This window comes from Rhineura floridana, chromosome 2, assembly GCF_030035675.1.
Source record: "Rhineura floridana isolate rRhiFlo1 chromosome 2, rRhiFlo1.hap2, whole genome shotgun sequence".
Classification (NCBI taxonomy): domain Eukaryota; kingdom Metazoa; phylum Chordata; class Lepidosauria; order Squamata; family Rhineuridae; genus Rhineura; species Rhineura floridana.
The window spans coordinates 148,682,415-148,702,811 of NC_084481.1; the positions used below are offsets into that span (position 1 = coordinate 148,682,415).

The 20,397-nt window shown below is 42.2% G+C and overlaps 1 long non-coding RNA gene across 1 annotated transcript in view; it reads right to left on the reverse strand.

The window, feature by feature from the left end:
- Positions 1 to 19,971, reverse strand: part of LOC133378332 (uncharacterized) — a 47,360-nt gene extending 27,389 nt beyond the window's left edge. Inside the window, exon 1 of the long non-coding RNA XR_009760961.1 lies at positions 19,614 to 19,971. This is a non-coding gene — a long non-coding RNA (uncharacterized LOC133378332). The remainder of the gene's footprint in view (positions 1 to 19,613) is intronic.
- Between the last annotated feature and the right edge of the window lie 426 nt (positions 19,972 to 20,397).

Genomic DNA, 20,397 nt, shown 5'->3' on the forward strand with positions numbered 1-20,397 from the left:
TTCTGATGTAAAGACTCTGACATTTGTAGGGCCAAAAGGGTATACCAGAGCAATTTTGAGGTGTGTTGAGAAAGAACTGGGAAGGAGCTTGGATTCAAAGGAGTGTCAACTTCCCAAAATATACTAAACCAAGGAGAAATTTACACCAGTTCAGGAAGTCTTTCTCTCACATTGTTCTCAATGAGACGAATATACTTTTATAAAATAGCTATAAAAGGATGCCCGCAACAGCCTGGCAGAGATTAGATATGGCAGTTAGAGTGCCTTCAGTTCCCCATGCACAGATACCTTACGGTTTTGTTTTGGTGTAGGGGTAGCCAATGTAGTGCCCTCCAGACTCCACAGGGCCAGAGAATGGCCGCCCTGACACCCAGCCGCTTCCATGGCTCAAACGTCTCCTATACTGTTGCCCACCCCCAGCTGTCATGGGGGGCAGAACCAGGCCAACAGCCCACAGACATGGCCTTCTTCTGACCACCATTACTCCTAACACACCCCAAAATGGCAATGTCCATGTAGTAACAAAATGGCCACTGCTGCTCTTCGTCCCACACCACTCATCCTCCTCACTAAGCTGTCACATGCCAAGAGGAGGATAGAAGGGGTGGCATGGGCTTAAATAAGCCCTTGGCGCTCCATCCCTCCATACCATGCATCGCAGACACATATGGATGCGATGCACGATGCTGCCCATCTCAAAGATGGCAGCTGCGGCATCGCCCCCTAGCCGCAACTACACTCCGCCTGTCCAGGCTGCGCGCGGGCAAGTGGAGCGGGATATGTGAGAACTTGAATCTTGTGAGAGCTGTGAACTAGATTTTATTAATTTCTATTATAAGTATGCTTGTATTAAATGACACAAAAATGAGTTTTCCCTTCCAAAACCTGTCTTTTCTTTTCTTTTTTAGGGTGGAGATTCAGAAAAAGGATACTTACAGCATAAATGCTGAAATGTTTAGCAGTTTAGTAATTTATTTACTTCACTTGGAAATACTGTGCTTCTTTTGGGTATTATACTGGCATTTTATGCACATTTTGAGTCATTCATTTTACTTTTTGCACATTATTGATATAGTAGCTACTTGAAAGACCAAATACTGAAACGAAAAGAAACAGAATCCTGTGGCATCTTAAAGCCTTACCAATTTATTTGACTTTCTTATGCAAGTGCATATTTCATCACTTGCATAAACTTTCAATAAAGGGTCTTGATAATTGCATGTATGTTATGTAGTATTATTGTATACAGTGCATATACAAAGATGGGTCTGGATTGAGTGGGTTTAGGAGATCAGTTATACTAGTTAAAAGATAAAGGAACAGCCCCTGATTAAAAAAAAATGCAATGCATGGTCCTAACAAATGAAGTCAATAAGCCATGTGATATAAATAGTCGATCCAATTTACAATGGGTGGTTGCAAGTTGATTATTTGTGGAATCATTACTGTTTCTATTGAGCTAACTATCTATAATCTTTATTCAAGCCAAAAGATGCAATAATCAGATGTCCTAATGAAGTGTAATTCAGCAATCACATGTTGTATCAACCCCAGAGCATCTTTTTTGATGGTGACTGTGAGGAGAGATATTCAATACCTTTTTAGGGATAAATGTTTTCCCACTGGCTTCTCTGGGTTGTGCTTTAAAATGTCTGATTTAAATCCATTTGTTCTCTTCCACGAACTGAACTGTTTTCAGTCCTATATTTATTACTGAAGGACTCTGCTGGAAGGTGATGAAAATGCAATGTTAGAGGTTGGGTAGATGAATGAGTCCTTGAAAATGTGGCTAATACTATTAGGCCTATAGAGAGGGGCTATAGTTGTCACCAGAGCTTCTTATATAACTTGTGAGTGTATTTGGTGGCTCATACACTACTTCTGCTGAACAGTTGTTTCAGGTAAGAGTATTTTTTAATAAGCAATGATAAGCTAGGCATGTGTGAGAACTTTTTCCAGAACAGATAGATCAGGAGAAATATATCTGAAAACTGTAGGATACCACAAAAAGTGTTCTGACATTAACCCCCACCACACATGCGCACATGCACACACACACTTTTCTGTAGTATAGCATTATTTTGGTTTTGTCTGTTTTTTTCATGACACCTCAGATCCAAGAATGACTTCTGTAAGTTCTCCATATGTATTCTGTGCTAGACGTTGGGGAAAGGCAAATATGTGACCGTAGTAAATGATTGTGTCTGATGTCCTCTGAGCAGTAGCTGAAAGCATATGGGCATAAGGTGATCTTGTCCAGAACGTTAACTTAACATGTGAATTGATAGAATTGATACAAAGTGAATGATAAAAAGATGGATATTGGCAGTGCTTTTTTTGGTTAAAAAAAATGAGGCGCTGGTACTCATACCTTGATAAAAGTGCAATGGGTGCCAGCACAAAATAGCCGCTATGGGCAACAAAAAAAGAGGTGTTGCTACTCCGTACTGGTGAGTACTATCATAAAAAAGCAATGGATATTAGAAAATATTACTTATCATAGGTTCAGAAATGAAGAAAATATTGTCTCGGGTATAGAAGGGAACTTGGAACAGCTTCTCAGCAACTTTGCCCATGTCTGCCATGGATATGTTGCTGTCATCTAGACTACTGTTCTTCAGCCTTGGATCCCCAGAAGTTGTTGGACCACAACTCTCTTAATCCTTGGCTAAACTGGCTGGGGTTGATGGGAGTTGTAGTCTGACAACATGTGGGGATCCAAGGTTGAAAAGCACTGGTTTAGAGTCTAGACCATGCAAAAAAATTAGGAAAGTGCTATTCTGCTGAAGAAACATGCTGCATTCAAATTGAAAATCTGCAAAGTAGGAATTGTAGTGGTGATAAAGAAAATTAATTCTCAAGTATGTGAGAAAGATGTGTCAGTTCTCCTTTGCCAGTTCATTTAGTCTGGCATTAGGCATCATACCAGAACGGATACAAAAAACCAAAAGACAAACATCTAGCACAAGCCTCATTGCATGTTGCTCACTCATATACACCTGAAGCACCACCCAGGAGTGGAGCAAATAAGGAATAGTTACAGTGTGATAATATCTGCCCCTAAATGGCCCATCATAGACATTAAAGGGAGAGAGAAGGGAAGGACAGACATAAATTCTGTGGCTACCATAACAAATAGCTCAAACTTCAGATTAATACCTTCTTAGTTTTGGTTCATGAATATCAGTGGACCTATTTAGTTTCAACCCTAGTGCTGACACCAAACTAAAGTAAGTGTTTGTGTGTGTGTTGTTATAAAGAGTAACCAGGGGACCTGAAGACCATGACATGTGGGGATTTTTATAAAGCCCTTAACGGCATCGGACCACAATACCTGGCGGAACGCCTCTCCCGCTATGTACCTACCCGGTCACTGCGCTCGACGTCGAAGGCCCTTCTCCGTGTCCCAACGCATAAGGAGGCACGGAGAACGACAACTAGAGCTAGGGCCTTCTCGGTGGTGGCCCCCGAACTATGGAACGCCCTCCCTGATGAGATACGCCTGGCGCCTTCTCTGTTATCTTTTCGGCGCCAGGTAAAGACCTACCTCTTTGCCCAGGCATTTTAAAAATTTTAAAAATTTTAAAATTGAATTTAAATTTGGAATTTTAATTATGTTTTATTGTGTACGGTATTGTATTTACATCCGCTTGTATTTTAATCTGTTTTAATATGCTGTTCACCGCCCTGGGAGCTTATTGCTATAGGGCGGTCTAGAAATGTAATAAAATAAAATAAATAAATAAAATAAAATAAAACCACTTTCCTTTACCATGGTCCAAACTGAGATCAGCCTCCAGAACAAAATAATCTGCCTTAAACTGAGCATGATCCATTTAGATTGCTATTGCCTACACTGATTTGCAGCAGTTCTCCAGGATTTCAGATGGCATTATCTTGCAGCCCTGCCTGGATATGCTGGGCATTGAACCTGTGACCTTCTGCATGCAAAGTACACACTCTGCCACTGAGTTATGGCCTCTTGCGCTCTTTTTAACAGGAAAGCAGAAGTTGCTGTTCACCTGAAGCTTGCATTGGAAACCAATTGAATTGTCTCTTCCAGGGTGAATAACAGCTTCTTAGGATGTGATTTTCATAGGAAATTTGGGGAAGGGGAGTGTCACCTTCTCTCTCCGCAATCCCTCACCCAAAGACTGAATCATTTCTATACAGAAAGAAGAAAGAAGACTCATTAAATGCAATCGTGCATTTAATGTCATGTCTAGTTTGGCCCTGTGAAGGAAGACAAAGCTTCACCCTCCGGAGCAGAGGAGAGTTTTATTTCTCTCGAAAGTTCTATCTGCCAGAATAGTCACACATTTTATCCTAATGGCTCAAAATAGGCTGCTTTAACTACTGAAGAAATCCATTTCCCATGCTCCTGGATATCACCAGCTTCGTTTCCAGAATGAAAGTTTGCAGATAGAAAATATTCAGTAGGGTTAATCCAGCTCCAGTACATTTTCCTCCATCCCATGCTGTATATTATCGAAAAAGAGCTTAGCTGACTTGCTTTGAAGCCCTGAAAAAGTCTCTCCCTTAGATTTCTACTGGGGGGGAACCCCTCCTGCTCTTCCTGTCCCCAAGAGGAGGTAGCTTTTAGTGGGGGAAAGTGGTTTTGTTATCTTCATGTGCTGCAGAATTTATTAATAAAAGATCCACTTTTAATAAAAGATCCAATTTTAATACCATGGCACCTTTAAAAGAACCATGTTAAATTAAGACAATAATTTTCCTTTAGCTCTGCCATCCAGGGGTGGCTCGTTACGTTTAGCATCTGCTTTACGCACATTGTTTTTCTCATTATGAGTAACTCAATAAACCACATCTTGCATAGGGTAGTGGGAGAATAAATTAAGATAATGGAGAAGGGATGCTGCTAGTTAACCCTGTGCTCCTGCAGAGCAACTTGCACATAAGAGTGCTCCTAGAAGTCACTCCCATGTCTGAAAACAGTGCAAGCCTATGCATGTCTCCTTAGAAGTAAATCCCACTGAGTTCAATCAGACTTACTCCCAGATAAATATATATAGGATCCAACGTGTGGATAGGATCAACCATTTAATTTAATAAGCATTGCTAGTTCAGTCTACATGTATTGTGGATTCTTAAAGTGGTTCACATGCCTATTGTCATAATAGTGGATTTCAGGAAATCTACTATATATTTTGGAAAGTTGTTTGTGTTTCTGTCTGTCCATCTTTTTTTTTTCTATTTAAGCCTGCACCGACTACATCAGGGGGAGGGTGTTGTCTGGGAAGGTGGAGCTTCATGATCTGCACCAGTGTGAGGTCACAGGGCATGATATGTGACTTGGGGTAAGGGGTTGATGTGTGACACTATTGTAGAGTGGGAGTTCCACCCTCCCAGGGACCTTCTGAACTCCAGGGACTCTCAGACCCATGCCCTACCTGGCTGCCCACTGGAGCTGGGCCTGATTGTTCCTAATAAATCACTGCCATTTTCCTTTGCAGCAAACAGTACAAATATTATTTATGTAGGCATTTATTTATTTTATTAAATTTATATCGCACCCTTCCTCCCATGCCAACCCAGAGTGGTTGTATGTTGTGTTTTTCCAGCATCCACAACAGCTTGGACTGATGGCCTTTGAAATCCAGACTCTCCTTGTGTGTGTGTGTGAATGGTTATATCCACACCCTACATTTAAAGCATCACTTTAATGGGCATGGCTTCCTCCAAAGAATCCTGGGAACTCTAGTTTGTTAAGGGTGCTGAGAGTTCTTAGGAGACCCCTCACAGAGCTACAATTCCCAGCACACTTAACCAACTACAATTCTCATAATACTTTGGGGAAAGTCATTATTATTACAATGGTATAAGAGTGCTTTACATGTATGGTGTGACCTATTAGTTCTTCTGAGATGCTTCCCCAATGTCACTGCATTATTGCTGTCCAGAGAGGCACTCTTACACTATAATGCAACAAAAGCGGAACAAAGCTTTCTGGGCCAGCTCAGACCTTCTCCCTCCACACCCTTGAAACACCCCTTTTCAGGCTTTCTGCTAACTTCTCCTGGTGGATGTCCCACTAGTGACTCTGGCACATGTTCAGTGGCTGGAAGGAGGATGACTTAGCCAGGACAGCTGGGCAGAAGGGCAAAGCCAACACATCTTGGAAGAAGAGACAGAATGGTGGAGGAAGGTCATATTTATTTTTATATAACAAATAGAATACCTGCCTAACAATAACCAATTCATGTAAGTACAGGCAGGTGGCTTTGAATTACCATATATGAGGGAAACATCGCTCTACTCCCCTGGATGTGTAAACAGCCACATTCCATGGCTCCCCAACCAAGGGTTGGGAGAAAATTCTCCCTCTCTGCTAAGTGAGCCTTGGGTATGTGAACTCAGTACACCTGGGCTCTGCTGTTAGGCGTTCACCAAAGTGCACACAGCAGACCTAAAAGGCAGCCCTAAGGATCCCCTCAGCTGAAGGCTGTGGAAGGTGACTTAAGAGTGCCCCTAACCCAATAATATCTCAGAGTGACTGTCAATTAAAGTTCTTAAATTCCCTTATCTAGCCGCACTGAATACCAACAGACCATATAAGTGCATACATAAAGAGTAAATCAAATAACTTTACAGTGTGGAATAGGCAAAAATGAGCGGTCCCAAGGGCCAATCAGGAATTCCCCCAAAAAGTCCTACTTGGCCCCTGGAAATGGCAACTAGCAAAAACCAAACTGTCATGAGCCCAGCAGAAAAGGGATGGAGAAGTGAGAACAAGGAGGAGGAGGACTTTGAATGGGATGATGGTTCCAGTGATGGGCCTACATGTGCACTAGACTCTGAAAGCTCTTGCACCATGGACAGTGACAGCTCTGTCCCTATAGCTCCAGTTACCAATGAGGAGGCTTAGCCCAGACAGGCAGTTGCCTCTATTGCCCAATGTTGACCCCCTTCCAACACTTGATTCATCGTCACCAAAGCACAGCCGCCTCCGCCTCCTGATGGGGAGGATCTTGCTGAGGCAGGGCAGCTGCCCTCACTTGATACATGCTGGCTGTTGCACCAGCAAACTCAATGCACCCCCGTGACCCCTTCGAGGAGGAGCGCTCATGTGTGTGCACCTTCTCAACACACTCAGTTCACACAAGTAGGGTGCTGGCCCATCCTTACTTAAGCATGATTAGTTGCTGTGACAACATCTTAGGGCAGTTGAGTCATGTCTAGTTACTCTAGTTACTCCTAGTAAAGATGCTGAATTCTGTGCAACCTGTAAGCTGGTTCATGGAGTGCTCTGAATTGAAACTTTCTGTTAAATCTACTAAAGAAAAGCACACCTCCAGGTTCGTGTCTGACTTCAGTGGATTCGGACTGTCACAGCCCCTACCACCTCTGCTCCATGACCCCATGAGTGAGATGGAAGCAAGTGGTGGGATGGAGGAGGGCTATCAGAGTGCCTTAGAAACCATGCTAGCTGAGATCCAGAAACTCTGCACTGAGACACAGACACTTCAAAATGAGACCCAGACTCTTTGAGTGGAGAACTAAAACCTGCAACTCCAGCTGACCCAACAACTCATGGGAAATGGCCTTTGTGATCAGTCTACTGGAAGGGGAGACAGCCCAGTTGTCTACCCCTCAGCTACGTCAGAATGACTCTGTGTTGGGACAGTATGATAATTTTATTGCTGCCATGGCAGAAATCTTTCGAGACCCTCAGTGGAAGGCCACCTTAACTTGCCAATTGGGAAACCAGTGTCAGGGCAAGAACTTAGTCAGGACTTACACCAATACTTTTTGAATTTTGGTTCAGGAAGTGGATTGGAATGAGTCAGCTCAGATGTACCAATACCACAAGGGCCTAAATGATGAGATACTGGGTGAACTGGTGTCAACTGCAGCTCCCAACTCCATATTGGACCTCATCCAGTGTGCCTGCAGATAGACAGCAGACTTGAAGGTCATTGCCTGGAGCACAGGGCTTCCTTGGCTCAGCTGCTACTTCCCATACCTCTCCCCTGCATGTGCTTCTCTCCCAGTGTGGGAATCTCACCTCATTTGGGAGAGGAGCCCATGCAGATTGGAAGGTAATGGCCACACCTGACAGAGAAGGAGAAAGAGAGGTGTCCCCAAGAGGGGCTGTGCCTATACTGTGGAAAAGTGGGGCACTTCATGAGGGCCTGCCCCTCCAAATCAGAGAAAGCCCAGGGCAGGAAAACTACAAATACCAGCTCCCATAAAGGCCCATAAACTGGGATTGACTGTAAGCCCAGAGCCTCATGATGCTCCTGCCCTGCCAAAGACGGCTCTACAACTGCCAATCCACATGGGTCTACCTTAAGGACAGAACATCCAAGTACATGCTGTGGTGAATTCGGGGGCATCCAGCAACTTTATGGACTTGGGCTTTGCAAAGCAACACAACATTCCCATCGCTACACTTGAAATATCTTTAGCCATGGAGACCACAGATGGGCAGCCCCTAGCTTTGGGGGCAGTCATGCAGGTGACCATAGGACTGCAAGTGGAGCTGCCTGGGCATCTTGAACAGCTGTCTTTCTACCTTGCCACCTTGCCATGTTTCCCAGTGGTCCTGTGAATGACCTGGCTGACACAACATGATCCTACAATCTCCTGGGGGGTAAGCATCTCTGGTGTTCCAGTCGAACTATTGCAAATGGCACTGCCAGCCTGCCAAGGCTACAGCAGTAGTGGCCGTAGCTGCCCCACCTCCTTCTGCACCAGCTCCCCTACCTGCGAAGTACCGGGGCTACTATGATATGTTTGACAAGAAGGAGGCAGAACAGTTGCCTCCCCATAGACCAGTGCTATGAAGATGAGTAGAGATGGGGAACAAATTCAATTCAGTTCTAATTTAAAAGCAAACCGACCTAATTAAAACTTTCCAAAACCATATGTGAACCAAAACACAGCCATCCTTCAGAATTCACACTTGTCTGAATTTTGCAATACAGTCCTCCAGTCATGTAATGTGTACAAAAATGCATATGCTAGGGTAAAGTGTGAATACAAATGCATATATTAGTGAAAATAGCATGCAAAATGCATTATATTAGAGAAAAATTGCTTTGCAGACGTGTGTAGATTAGGCAAAATTATATAGGAAAATGTGAATATTTTGAGAAATTAGTGCTAAAATGCTGATGAATTTTCATGAAAACTTTTTTTTAAAGGGAACTGATGTGGAAATGTGAAGAACTGAATTTAAGATTGGAAAACTAAGAAACCAAACAAAACCGAAATGAAAAGATCCACCTACCCCTAAAGGTGAGATTCAAATCTTATACATAAAACAAATGCTGAAGGAAGGGCAAGGATTATCTGCTCCCTGGTTGCTGTATGTGACCAAAGAAAGCACATGGAAAACCAGTCTTCCTCCCCAGCTACCCCTTTGATAAACAGCCCTCCCCACTCTGCACACACTCACCTCAGCCAGCATAATGGCCTGGCACTTTCACAAAGAAGCGACAAAATAGATCAAACTGGCAAAGTAAAGAGAAGATTCAATTTCTCAGCTCAGTCTGATCCAGCAAGACAAATCATCTTATTTTCTGTCGAAATGCTTTTGATTGTACAAGTGACAAATATATTATGGACAGCAAATGTATTGATGTGTGGGAGATGTTGAGACAGCTGCTTGGCTCTATGCAGTGGATTAGATGGAAAAAGCATTGGGCATCTATATCTGTGCATGTACATTTGCGCTAATGAAAGGATAATTTTAGGCTTGTTCATACATTTACACCAAACACAAGTATAGGCTGTATCTAAGCATATACAAGTTTTATGTTAAAGAATGTACACTTGTTGGATTGTACATCAGCAAATTTGGCCACCTCACTGCTCACCCTTAACGGTATGTCATTTATGAACAAGTAAGAAACAAAACAACAAAAACAAAACAGGTCAAAATACTCCACTTTCTACATCCTTCCACTGGGAAAAACTATATGTATTTCTACTCTTTGCTTCCTATTTCTTAACCAGTTACTGATCCACAACTATTTGTGCACACGGGTACAAAGGCTGCACTATTGTTGAATGTGACATGTGAACACCCCTTTTCTCAAGGGCTATTTCAGTGTATCCAGGCCAACCACCACCTCTGTGGGCCTGAAGTCTGGACCTCTGTTGCCCTCATTTAAATTTGAAGCTTTTTAATAGGTCATCTGGACAGCTAGCAATGCATGATCTCATAAAGGTTATAGTTATCATTAAAAATAAATAAATCTTGTTCTAGGAAGATTCTATATTATACCTCCCTTATATCAGGGGCAAATCCCTGAGAGATATGAGAAAGCTAATGTTGTTCCAAATTTGCTAGTAAAAGCGACCTTCCAAAATTCACTAAATCCTTAGCTGTCCTGAAAAACAGGTTCTCCATATTCTTCATATAATGTCTTCTGGACTCAATGTTTATAACAGGCAAACTCTGTTTGACTGCTTTACTTTCTCCTCTCATAAACCTATTTTATGACAGCCTGTGTCAGAAATATTTTGTGTCAAAATGAAATTCACTCCATTTATGAAATATCCTTTAGCACTGGCCTCTGTTTGTCTCAGTTAACCTTGCACCTCTGAGTACCACATTCTGCTCAAGGCTGACTCTTTGCTTTGCCCAGCTGATCCAAACTGAGTAAAATTAGGATGAGCATTGCTGCCTTTCTCCTTCAGTTCACCTAATTTACAAGCATGTTTAAATATGAAACACAAGAGGAGATTTTTGCAAACAAGCGAACAAAATGTAGAATCAAAACACTTTTTTAAAAGTTGAATCGGTGTTAGAAATGCTCAAATTGATTTAACAAAATGTGTGTAAGATGGTGTAAAAGAGGATAGGGGTCATATACCTTTTAATAGTTGTGGAGAAGAGGGAAAATCAGTTTATCAATATAATTTTATTGAAGCTATACCTACTGAAATCTCATCTTCTACTCAGCTATCAAAGGTGCAGGAGCCTTGTCCTCTAAGCACTCTAAGTGTGTATACAGATCACATGTGTTTTTTTTTTCATCACTGAGGCTGATATTCTATATATTCTTGTTTAGAGATGCAATGGTAGGAATACTGCTTACCATGAAAACCCTATTCAAAGGGTCGCCATAAGTCGGAATTGACTTGAAGGCAGTCCATCTCTCTCTCTGGTTTAGAAATATATACCAGGGGTGTTTATCGACCACAAGATTCAGACCCTGATTCAGAGGTTTGAAAAACAGCCTGCCTTAGTCCAAGGTGCTTTGTAGACTGTCCGATTCAACTAAAAAGGGTCTCCTTTTTCTCCCTGTACTTTTGTTTGTGGAGGCTGATTCAGTAGCACATTTAGTAGCATAGCCTACATAGGTGATCCTAGATGGCACTGCATGCAGAGCAGCAAGCAAAGTGGTTTGATTTCAGGAGCAGGCTGGTGTGAGCTTTGGAAATTTCCATCTTGTGGACCCATTGTGGACCCATCTTACACACACACACACACACAAAATTCTCCATATTTGCCTGCCTAAGTTGCTTGTGCTTCTTGTTGGGTGGGGGATGACCTTGAGAGTGAGAGGAGGACTTTTCACTCTTGCTCTGTATACGATTTACATCTCTTGCCCTTATTGTTTAACTTCTTCTTCCCCAATGAAGGGGGACTGGACTGGTGCTGACTGTCCCTTCTGGTGGGTCCCCTTTCCAGCCTCTGATTCTGGTGGGTCCCCTTTCCAGCCTCTGATTTGGAATCCTATGCCTGGGGGCTGGCTCTGCTAGCCAGATGAATCTCCTTTGTTAATCAAATAGAGTGGTCAGATAAGATAATGGGCCTATTAGTTGCCTAGCAATGGTGAATGGGGCCAGGGAGACCCTTTTGTCATTGAAACTCTTCAGGAGAGCACACACACCCCGGAGCCCAGCAGAGGCTAGTAGTGTCTAGAGAATTGCTGGGAACTGGAAGGCAGGCAGAGAGACTGGCTCTCTGCACCACAGCCTTTAGGGTGCCTCCTGCAACCCAGATGGAAAAGCTGGATATTGGACTGCTGATGCATTGAACCCCTCCATTCTGAAGCTCAGGTTGGAATGTGTGTAAATAAACCATATTTCATAAAGACACTGCAGTCTCCACTGACCTTCTTCCCAAAGGAAACCAAACCCTGGGGGAGCACAGGGACCCCTGAAATCTCACCGCTTGGAGATTGGGGAGGCGCGCAACACTGGTGTCAGAAGTGGGATTGAGTTTCCTGGGGAAAGCATTGGGAGCAAGGTGTGCCTGAGTCAAGATGGAGGGGATAACAGCAACCCTGCTGGAACAGATAAAATTGATATACCAGCAGCAAAGGCAACAAGAGCGCCAGGAGGGCCAGCAGCAGAGGCAACAAGAGCGCCAAGAAGAACAGGAGCAAAGGCAACGTGAGCGCCAAGAAGAACAGGAGCAAAGACAAAGAGACCACCAGGAGCACTGGCAACAAATGAGGGAGATATTGGGAAGCACCTTTGGAGGGGAAAAGGAGACCCCGTGTGATGAGTTGAGAGCCCTGCCTGATCAGCTGCTACAAGGGGTCAAGAAAGACCCGGGAGTCCAGCTGCAGAGCACCCAGATGGGGGTGGCTCCAGGGATCAAAAAAGTGAATGGGCAGCTGGCGGGTTTGGACTGTAAGGAGTTGCAGTCGGTAGCGGAGGAGGAAGAAGTTTTGATTGTCCAGGAGCCTGCTGGGGGAAAGATAGCAGAAAGCTGGAAGTGAAGCCCCAAGAGTTGAAGGAGAACAGGCTGGAAAATGAAGAGGAAGATGCCTTGGAAGAAAGTAGAATAGAGGCTGGAGAAGAGATGCTGCTGATAGATTTCTCTGCTCCCTGTGTGCCTGCTGTTGAAGAAGTGGTGCAGGAGGAAGCAAAAGCCTTGGAGAAAGGTGAACTAGAGGCTGGAGAAGAGCCGCTGTTGATAGATTTCTTCGCCCCGTGTGTGCCAGCTGTGGAAGAGAAAGTGCAGGAGGAAAAGCTGGAGTTGTGTGTGCAAGAGTTGCTGCCAGCGCCTGGAGAGATGAGTGAGATAAAATCCCTAATTGACTTTGCCCCTTGGGTGCCCCAAATGGTATTATAGGGTGGGATGCAGCTCCTAAGATGGGTGCAGTCCCTGGGTAAATTGCAGCAGTGAGAGGCACCCAGTGCCCTGTGAGTTTAGAGGGCAAGAGACACTGGGAGGGTTACCTGCCTCTGTTTGGGCCCATGATTTACACTGGAGATTGTGAGGGAGGACTGAGAAGATTTATTTCTGCCAACCTGGGTGGGCTAGGCCAGCTAATTCTGAAGAAGATGCCCCCAGATAAAGACTTGTGGCAGAGCTTTGATTCGGAGTTTGGGGCAGATGAAGTGGACTGGTTTAAAGGCTTTTCCCAGGGCAGAGAGTGGGAAGAAAACGGCTACAGCCTGCCATGTGCTGATGAGGAAACAAATCTGTTCCTAGAGAGGAGTCCCAACCCCCTGCAGGCCGCAGTAGGGATCAGCTTGGACTGGGAACTCCATGAAGCTCCAAGACAAAGGACCATTTTGGCAACCGCATGGTCTGGGGGTGAGGGTTGTGCTTATGGGACTGTGTACTGATTTGCTGTAGGAGTTTTTCTGATGGTATTGCCTTTTTGAAATGCTGTTGATTTGTGCTTTTTTGCATGAGTGTGGGGATATGAGCTGTTAAATGATTTTTTAGGAATTATGTTGATAGGTTTTTGCAGTAAGGTTTTAATGTTAAGATTTACTAGTCTGTGATTGTTGCATTGTGGGTGTATGTACAACTGTTTGGGGGAGCAAGGAAAATGTGCATGTGGTTGAGGGCATGCTTAAACATGTCGGGAACACAGTATCTTGGCCACTGCCAAGTTATGAGGACTGGGTAAGCTGTTTGGATGCAGAACTGTGACTGGGGGCTCCAAGAAAGAAGAGGAAGCCTAAAGAGAGAGCAGTTAGTTGAAGATGTGCTGTAAGGGAATGGACTGTTTTTGAACTTGTGTGGAAATGAGACTGTAATATGACTATGTTTTTAATGATGTATATCTTAATGTCTTACTAACCTGTGCCTGTTATTTCTTTGTAGGAAAAGCTGTTATTCTGTTGTTTGTTTGCAGGTCTGGGACAGACCTTTTTCAGAGAAGGGGGTAGTGTTATGAGCATGGGGGTTGGGATGGATGATTCCTGTGGGTCACCTTTCCAGCCTCTGATTTGGAATCCTATGCCTGGGGGCTGGCTCTGCTAGCCAGATGAATCTCCTTTGTTAATCAAATAGAGTGGCCAGGTAAGATAATGGGGCTATCAGTTGCATAGCAACAGTGAATGGGCCAGGGAGACCCTTTTGTCATTGAAACTCTTCAGGAAAGCTTCCCCCCCCCCCTGCTGGAGCCCAGCAGAGGCTTGTAGTTTGAGTGTGTCTAGAGAATTGCTGGGAACTGGAAGGCAGGCAGAGAGACTGGCTCTCTGCACCACGGCCTTTAGGGTGCCTCCTGCAACCCAGATGGAAAAGCTGGATGTTGGACTGCTGATGCCTTGAACCCCTCCATCCTAAGCTCAGGTTGGAATGTGTGTAAATAAATAAATCATATTTCATAAAGACACCGCAGTCTCGACTTCCGGGAAGGGTGACTTCGCTTGTGCCTGCTTTTGGGACGGGCTCCCGCCTCAAAAGAAGCTTATTCAGATATAAATCAGTCAGAACATTTTTTTTTTTGACTGATGAAATTTCTCCCGGGCAGGGAGAAACGTAGAGATCAACCTCAAAGCCTGTTTTTGTTGGGAGGACTGGATTTCATTAATTTATGAGATAAGGTCCAGCCAACAATGCCGGACGGACTTCCGAACAAGCTCTATCTGCTTAAGCGATACGTTTATCTTTTCTTCAAAGAGAGAACGGACTAACAGGCAAGCACCCTTCTTTCTATTATTTTTTTTACTTGGTTTAAATTGTTGCAGCAAAAGGAGATTTGTCAGATTGATCGGCTTTGGACAACTTCTGGGTGAGATATAGCTCTTCTCTGTTATTCACGAAATTAACAGCTTATCTCTGTTTCTGTCGCAAAAAGCTGTCCTGGAAGTGCATTCTAAAGATAATAAACAGAAGAGGGATTTCTATTCCTGATTTCTATTCCGAGGAATATTATATTGTCCGGGACTATTCTTTTTTTGGTCTATTTTATTTTGACGAATCTGCTTCTTCACAACGCCACTAACTGTTTTGATGCTGGGAACTAAATTTGTTTTGCATTCTTGCACAAGAGAGATAAGGCAGGTTGCTCTGTTTATACTGTGATGTCATCAAGCCTGGAATATTAACCCAATTGTTGCTGAAATAAGAAGTGGTTCTTCTTTATTTTTGTTTTGCTTTGTTTTCGTGGTTTTAAAAATGGCAATCAAGAAAGTGGCTGAGAATCTGGAAGTAATTATGTTTCAGAAAATAATGGATGAGATTGAGATAACGAAACAAACCCTGCGACAGGGTAGTAAGGAGCTGAAAATTGAACTGAGCAAAATGACGCAGGAGCTTAAAGAAATAGGGGACCCTGTGAGAGAGGAGAATGAGATCAGAGATGAGAAAAGAAAAAATAAAGGGAAGATACAAGCCCTGGAGATTGGAACAAATGTGGAATTGGAAAAAGATCTGGAGTTTATGGATTTTAGAAATAAAATCTACTGTTTGGAATTTAACGTTATCTCTGAAGAAATTAATGAAGATATTAGAGATAAAGTTATCAATGGCTTGGATAATCTTCTGGACTGGAATGATGTGATGGAGCTTGATATAGAGAAAATCTATGGAATTAACTGCAGCCATGTGACAATGGAAAAACTCTTAAGAGATGAGCCAGTGCATTTTGTAAAAAAGAAGAACACAGATATGACTTTACAACAGTATTTCAGCAACTTATTCAGAATGGATGGCAAGAAAATATTTGGGATAGAGGAAATTCCCATCAGACTCTTATTATATGACTATGGCTACAACAGCAAGATTATTATGGAATACTGATAATGGAAGATTGGACACTGAAATTACTGGACTTAACAGGACTATTGAAGATGGAAGATGGAACTAATAGGGATAATGGAATAATGGCTATTGAAATTATTGGACCTAACAGATTCTGATGAGATGGATTAATCGAAATCTTTATTTGGACTATGGTTATGACAATAAGATTATTATAATTATTAACGAGATGGATTAATTGACATGTTTATTTGGAGAAAAATTGATAGATATATTTCTTAAAGAATTGAAACCTCTCTTTGACTTTTTGTGGAAAGAATAAAGTAATGTTTATGAGATTTGATGATTAATTAAGATAACTACTGGAGGAAAGTGATTTTATAATATGATTTAAGAGACAGGATTGTTATATATTGTAGACCTATAACTGATTTGATATGTGACAAATGGGAAGTCAACATTTTATTTTATTTTATTTTTTTGTTTAATCATTTTTGTTTTGTTTTGTTTTTTGTCTTTGAATGTTTTATGATTTTGTTTTCTATGCTTTATGAAAATTTGAATAAAAATTATTAAAAAAAAAAAAAAGACACCGCAGTCTCCGCTGACCTTCTTCCCAAAGGAAACCAAACCCTGGGGGAGCACAGGGACCCCTGAAATCTCACCACTCGGAGATTAGGGAGGTGCGCAACAATATTTTAAAAATAATGAGCATTGTTTTGATCATCCCTATTTTTCACATTACATTGATCATCCATATTTTTCAGTTACACAAATGTGTAACTATGTATTTATTTATTTGATTTATATCCCACTCTTTCTCCCAGTAGGAGTTCAGGGCGGCAAACAAAAGCACTAAAGACACTTTAAAACATCATAAAAACAGACTTCAAATTGTATTAAAACACAACAAACATTAAAAACATACTAAAACAAAGTATCATTAAAAACATTTTTAAAAAGAAGGTTTAAAAATATATTAAAAAGCAATTCCAAGACAGAGGCATACTGAATGCATGTGTGTCATTGATACACGCACATGCACACACGCACACACACCAAGGCTATGTATCCCTGCAATGAAGGTGCTAGCAAAGAAGTGCCCTGCAGACTCCTTTCTGCCAGGCCTCCTCACAACCCACTCCCAAAGCCCTGTTTCCACAGCAAGTGCCTGGGCATACCACCACGAGCCTGTACTACCACTAGGCCGCAGGAGGCCATTGCCACAAGAGGAGCTGTGCTCTGGTCAGAGAGAAGTAAAAAGGATGTCACAGCAGTGTGGGGATGCCTGGGCAGTTGCTGTAGCAATGGGACCCTGGGAACAGGCTACTGGTGAACAGGGGAGGGTGAATTGGGATTCACCAGAGACAAATTTGGTTACCCATTCACCAAATTACACACTTTCCAGCTAATTTGAAAGTATCTAACCAAGATACCAGACCACTTCAGCACCTGGAACATTTAATATTGAATTTGACTTATACAATTAAGAAATTATTATTCACAATATACAGAATGATGAATGGGATGGTATGATGACTAAAAACTGTAAAACACACGTAGGAAGAGAACTTAAATTATCAAATAGAAGAGAATGATTGGAACAGAATTTATCTGCAAAAATAAAGGAAAACAATATTAAGATTGTACACATATAATATTACACTCCATTAGAATGCCACCACAGTAATTCACAAATTAGCTCTCTGCTGGAGGGAATGTGATCATCTAGGGACATTTTTCCATATGTGGTGAAGCTCTGACAAAGACAAACAATTTTGGGAGCAGTTTTTCAGGGAGATAGAAACAATGACTAGGCAAAAAACTGAATATGACCCAAAGCTGGCATTATTAGCATTCTTTGCTGATAAACAAAAAGCTTTGAAACATAAGGAATTGATAGCTTTTCTGCTTGTAGCAGCACACCAAACAATAGCCTACCAACGCAAAACTGTAAATGATCTTACTCTGGAACAATTGCTTTAAAGGATTTGTGTGGCAGCTGTTGAAAAGTCAAATTCCATGCTAAGGATCATTAGGAAATGAACTGAAAATAAAACTGCTGATAGCATAATACCTTATACAAATGTATGGTGGAACTGCATTTGGAATACTGTGTACAGTTCTGGTCACCTCACCTCAAAATGGATATTGTAGAATTGGAAAAGGTTCAAAAAAGTGAATGATCACCAAGATGATCAAGGGGGTGGAGTGACCACCTATGAGAACAGGTTGCAGCATTTGAGGCTTTTTTAGTTTAGAGAAAAGGCAAGTGACATGATAGAAGTGGAGAAAATTATGCATGGCACAAAGAGAGTAGACAGAGAGGTTTTTCTCCCACTCTCATAACACTAGAACTCATGGATGTGAATGAAGCTGAATGCTGGAAGATTCAGGACAGACAAAAGAAAGTACTTCTTCATGCAGCATATAGTTAAGCTATGGAACTCTCTCCCAGAGGAGGCAGTGATGGCCACCAACTTGGACAGCTTTAAAAGAGGATTAGACAAATTCATGGAGGATAACGGTATCAAAGGCTATACTTTGTCTCCACAGTCGGAGGCAATATGTTTCTGAATACCTGTTGCTGGAAACCACAGAAGGGGAGACAGCTTTTGTACTCAGGTCCTGTGTGAGGGCTTCCCATGGGCATCCAGTTGGCCACTGTAAGAGCAGGATGCTGGACTAGATGAGCCACTGGCCTGATCCAGCAGGGTCTTCTTATGTTCTTACATGACCAGTTATGGTTTTATCGTTTATGAAATAAAAAAAAAATTTGATATAATACATGAAACTGTTTAGGGGGGAGAGTTAATATTTTCTTGTTATTGTTTTTCAAGTGCTTTGGAATCCAGAGTGTGCACTGAGTCCTTGTTATGTGTTTGGAAAATCATAAATGAAAACTAAAAAAAAATAAAAAAATAGAAGGGCTCAATATAATGTTGTAAATGAGGGAATATACACGTTACCAGGACTTCATTCTCTTATTTTCATCCGTTTCTTGCCATAACATCTAAAAAAGAAACTAGAGATGATAATAGAATCTATTTTAAACATTTTTCTAAAGTGCTGCAAGGACTGGGACCCCCTGCCTTACCCTGGTTCCAGAGAGAGGCTGCAGTCAATCTTGCAGCTTCTTGCATCAGCTGCTGGCTGGGGCAGGAGGCATAAAAGCCCAGCTGCCCATGGGCTGTGGGTTTGCCGCCAGTGGGGTTGCCACCAAAGGGGCAACCCCAAGGGCAAGGGTGCTACTCTGCTTCTATTACCTTTTCTTTTTAATTTGTTTCTTGTTAAACTAATCTAGAGGAGATTGGTGGTGGGGAGGGTATGTGGTGCATGTATAGTTCCTGCACAGGGTGAGAGCCTGTGCAATGAACTGAATGATAGGAGAAAGTTGCCAGATGCCTTCAGAGTCAGCGTCTGTAACTGGCAGAAGGCTGGCCCTCCCTGGGTGTGAGACAGGAGGAGAAGTAGATGGGCCCTGTGTGAAAATGTTGGTGGTTCCTCACTACATTTTGTGAGAGCAACTTCAATAGTTTAACTACGTGTTTGGTGAATTAATACTTTCTTTTGTCTGCCCTGAATCTTCCAATATTCAGTTTCAGTTGATGGCTCAAAGTTCTAATATCATTATACATGTATATCATGTTATGAGAGGGATAAGGTTTTGTTATGTGCTTACCTTGTGAAGGGGTTTAGTGAATCCTTTGTTTAATTCTACAAATCGTATCTCCAAGGATATGCATTCTGCAGCCTTCCTGGGTACTTAGGCTTCCTGAAAAACCCTTAATGCCCTTATGCTCCTCACAGATTGTGATGACTGACTGACTGATTTTAGTGAAGGTTTTTTTTTTACTTTTAAAGAAATCAGTGCAATTTAAAAAAAAGTTAAAAAGAAATATTTCCTTTAAAAAGAAAATTTGTGAGGACACCAATCTCAGGTTCTTCATCATCAGCTTCCCTGGCGTCCAACACTTCAAGATGTTGGGAAGATGTCATGAGGTAACTCCTCCCATTGAACATTTTTCTGATCAGTAAGTGTGAGCAGCTGTGGAGGTTGCAGAGTGTTGGAGAAATTGAGGGCAACACACAGGCTGCTTTTAACTAATCACAACAATAAGGTAAGCCCAAGTCTCCAAACTTGCAAAATTCTAAATAAATTGTTAAGTGCCCTGCAAATGGCAGCTAAATTGAAGTCTCTTTTTTTTGGTGGGAGAAAACCTTTGAGAAACTAGAGGACAAATATCAGCATATTTGATATCTTGAATTGATATTCACAGTTTCTGTATACTCCTCCTCTGCCTTTGCCATAGATAGGTTGCAAAGCAAGATCTAAAAGGGAGAAACAATTTCAGAATAGAACACTTGTTTCCTTTTCTTTGCCAGATGTATGTTTATTACCCAAGGCAGTTAGCCCCTGCTTTTTAAAAAAATGAAAAAGAAAAAGACACATACCAAACATTCAA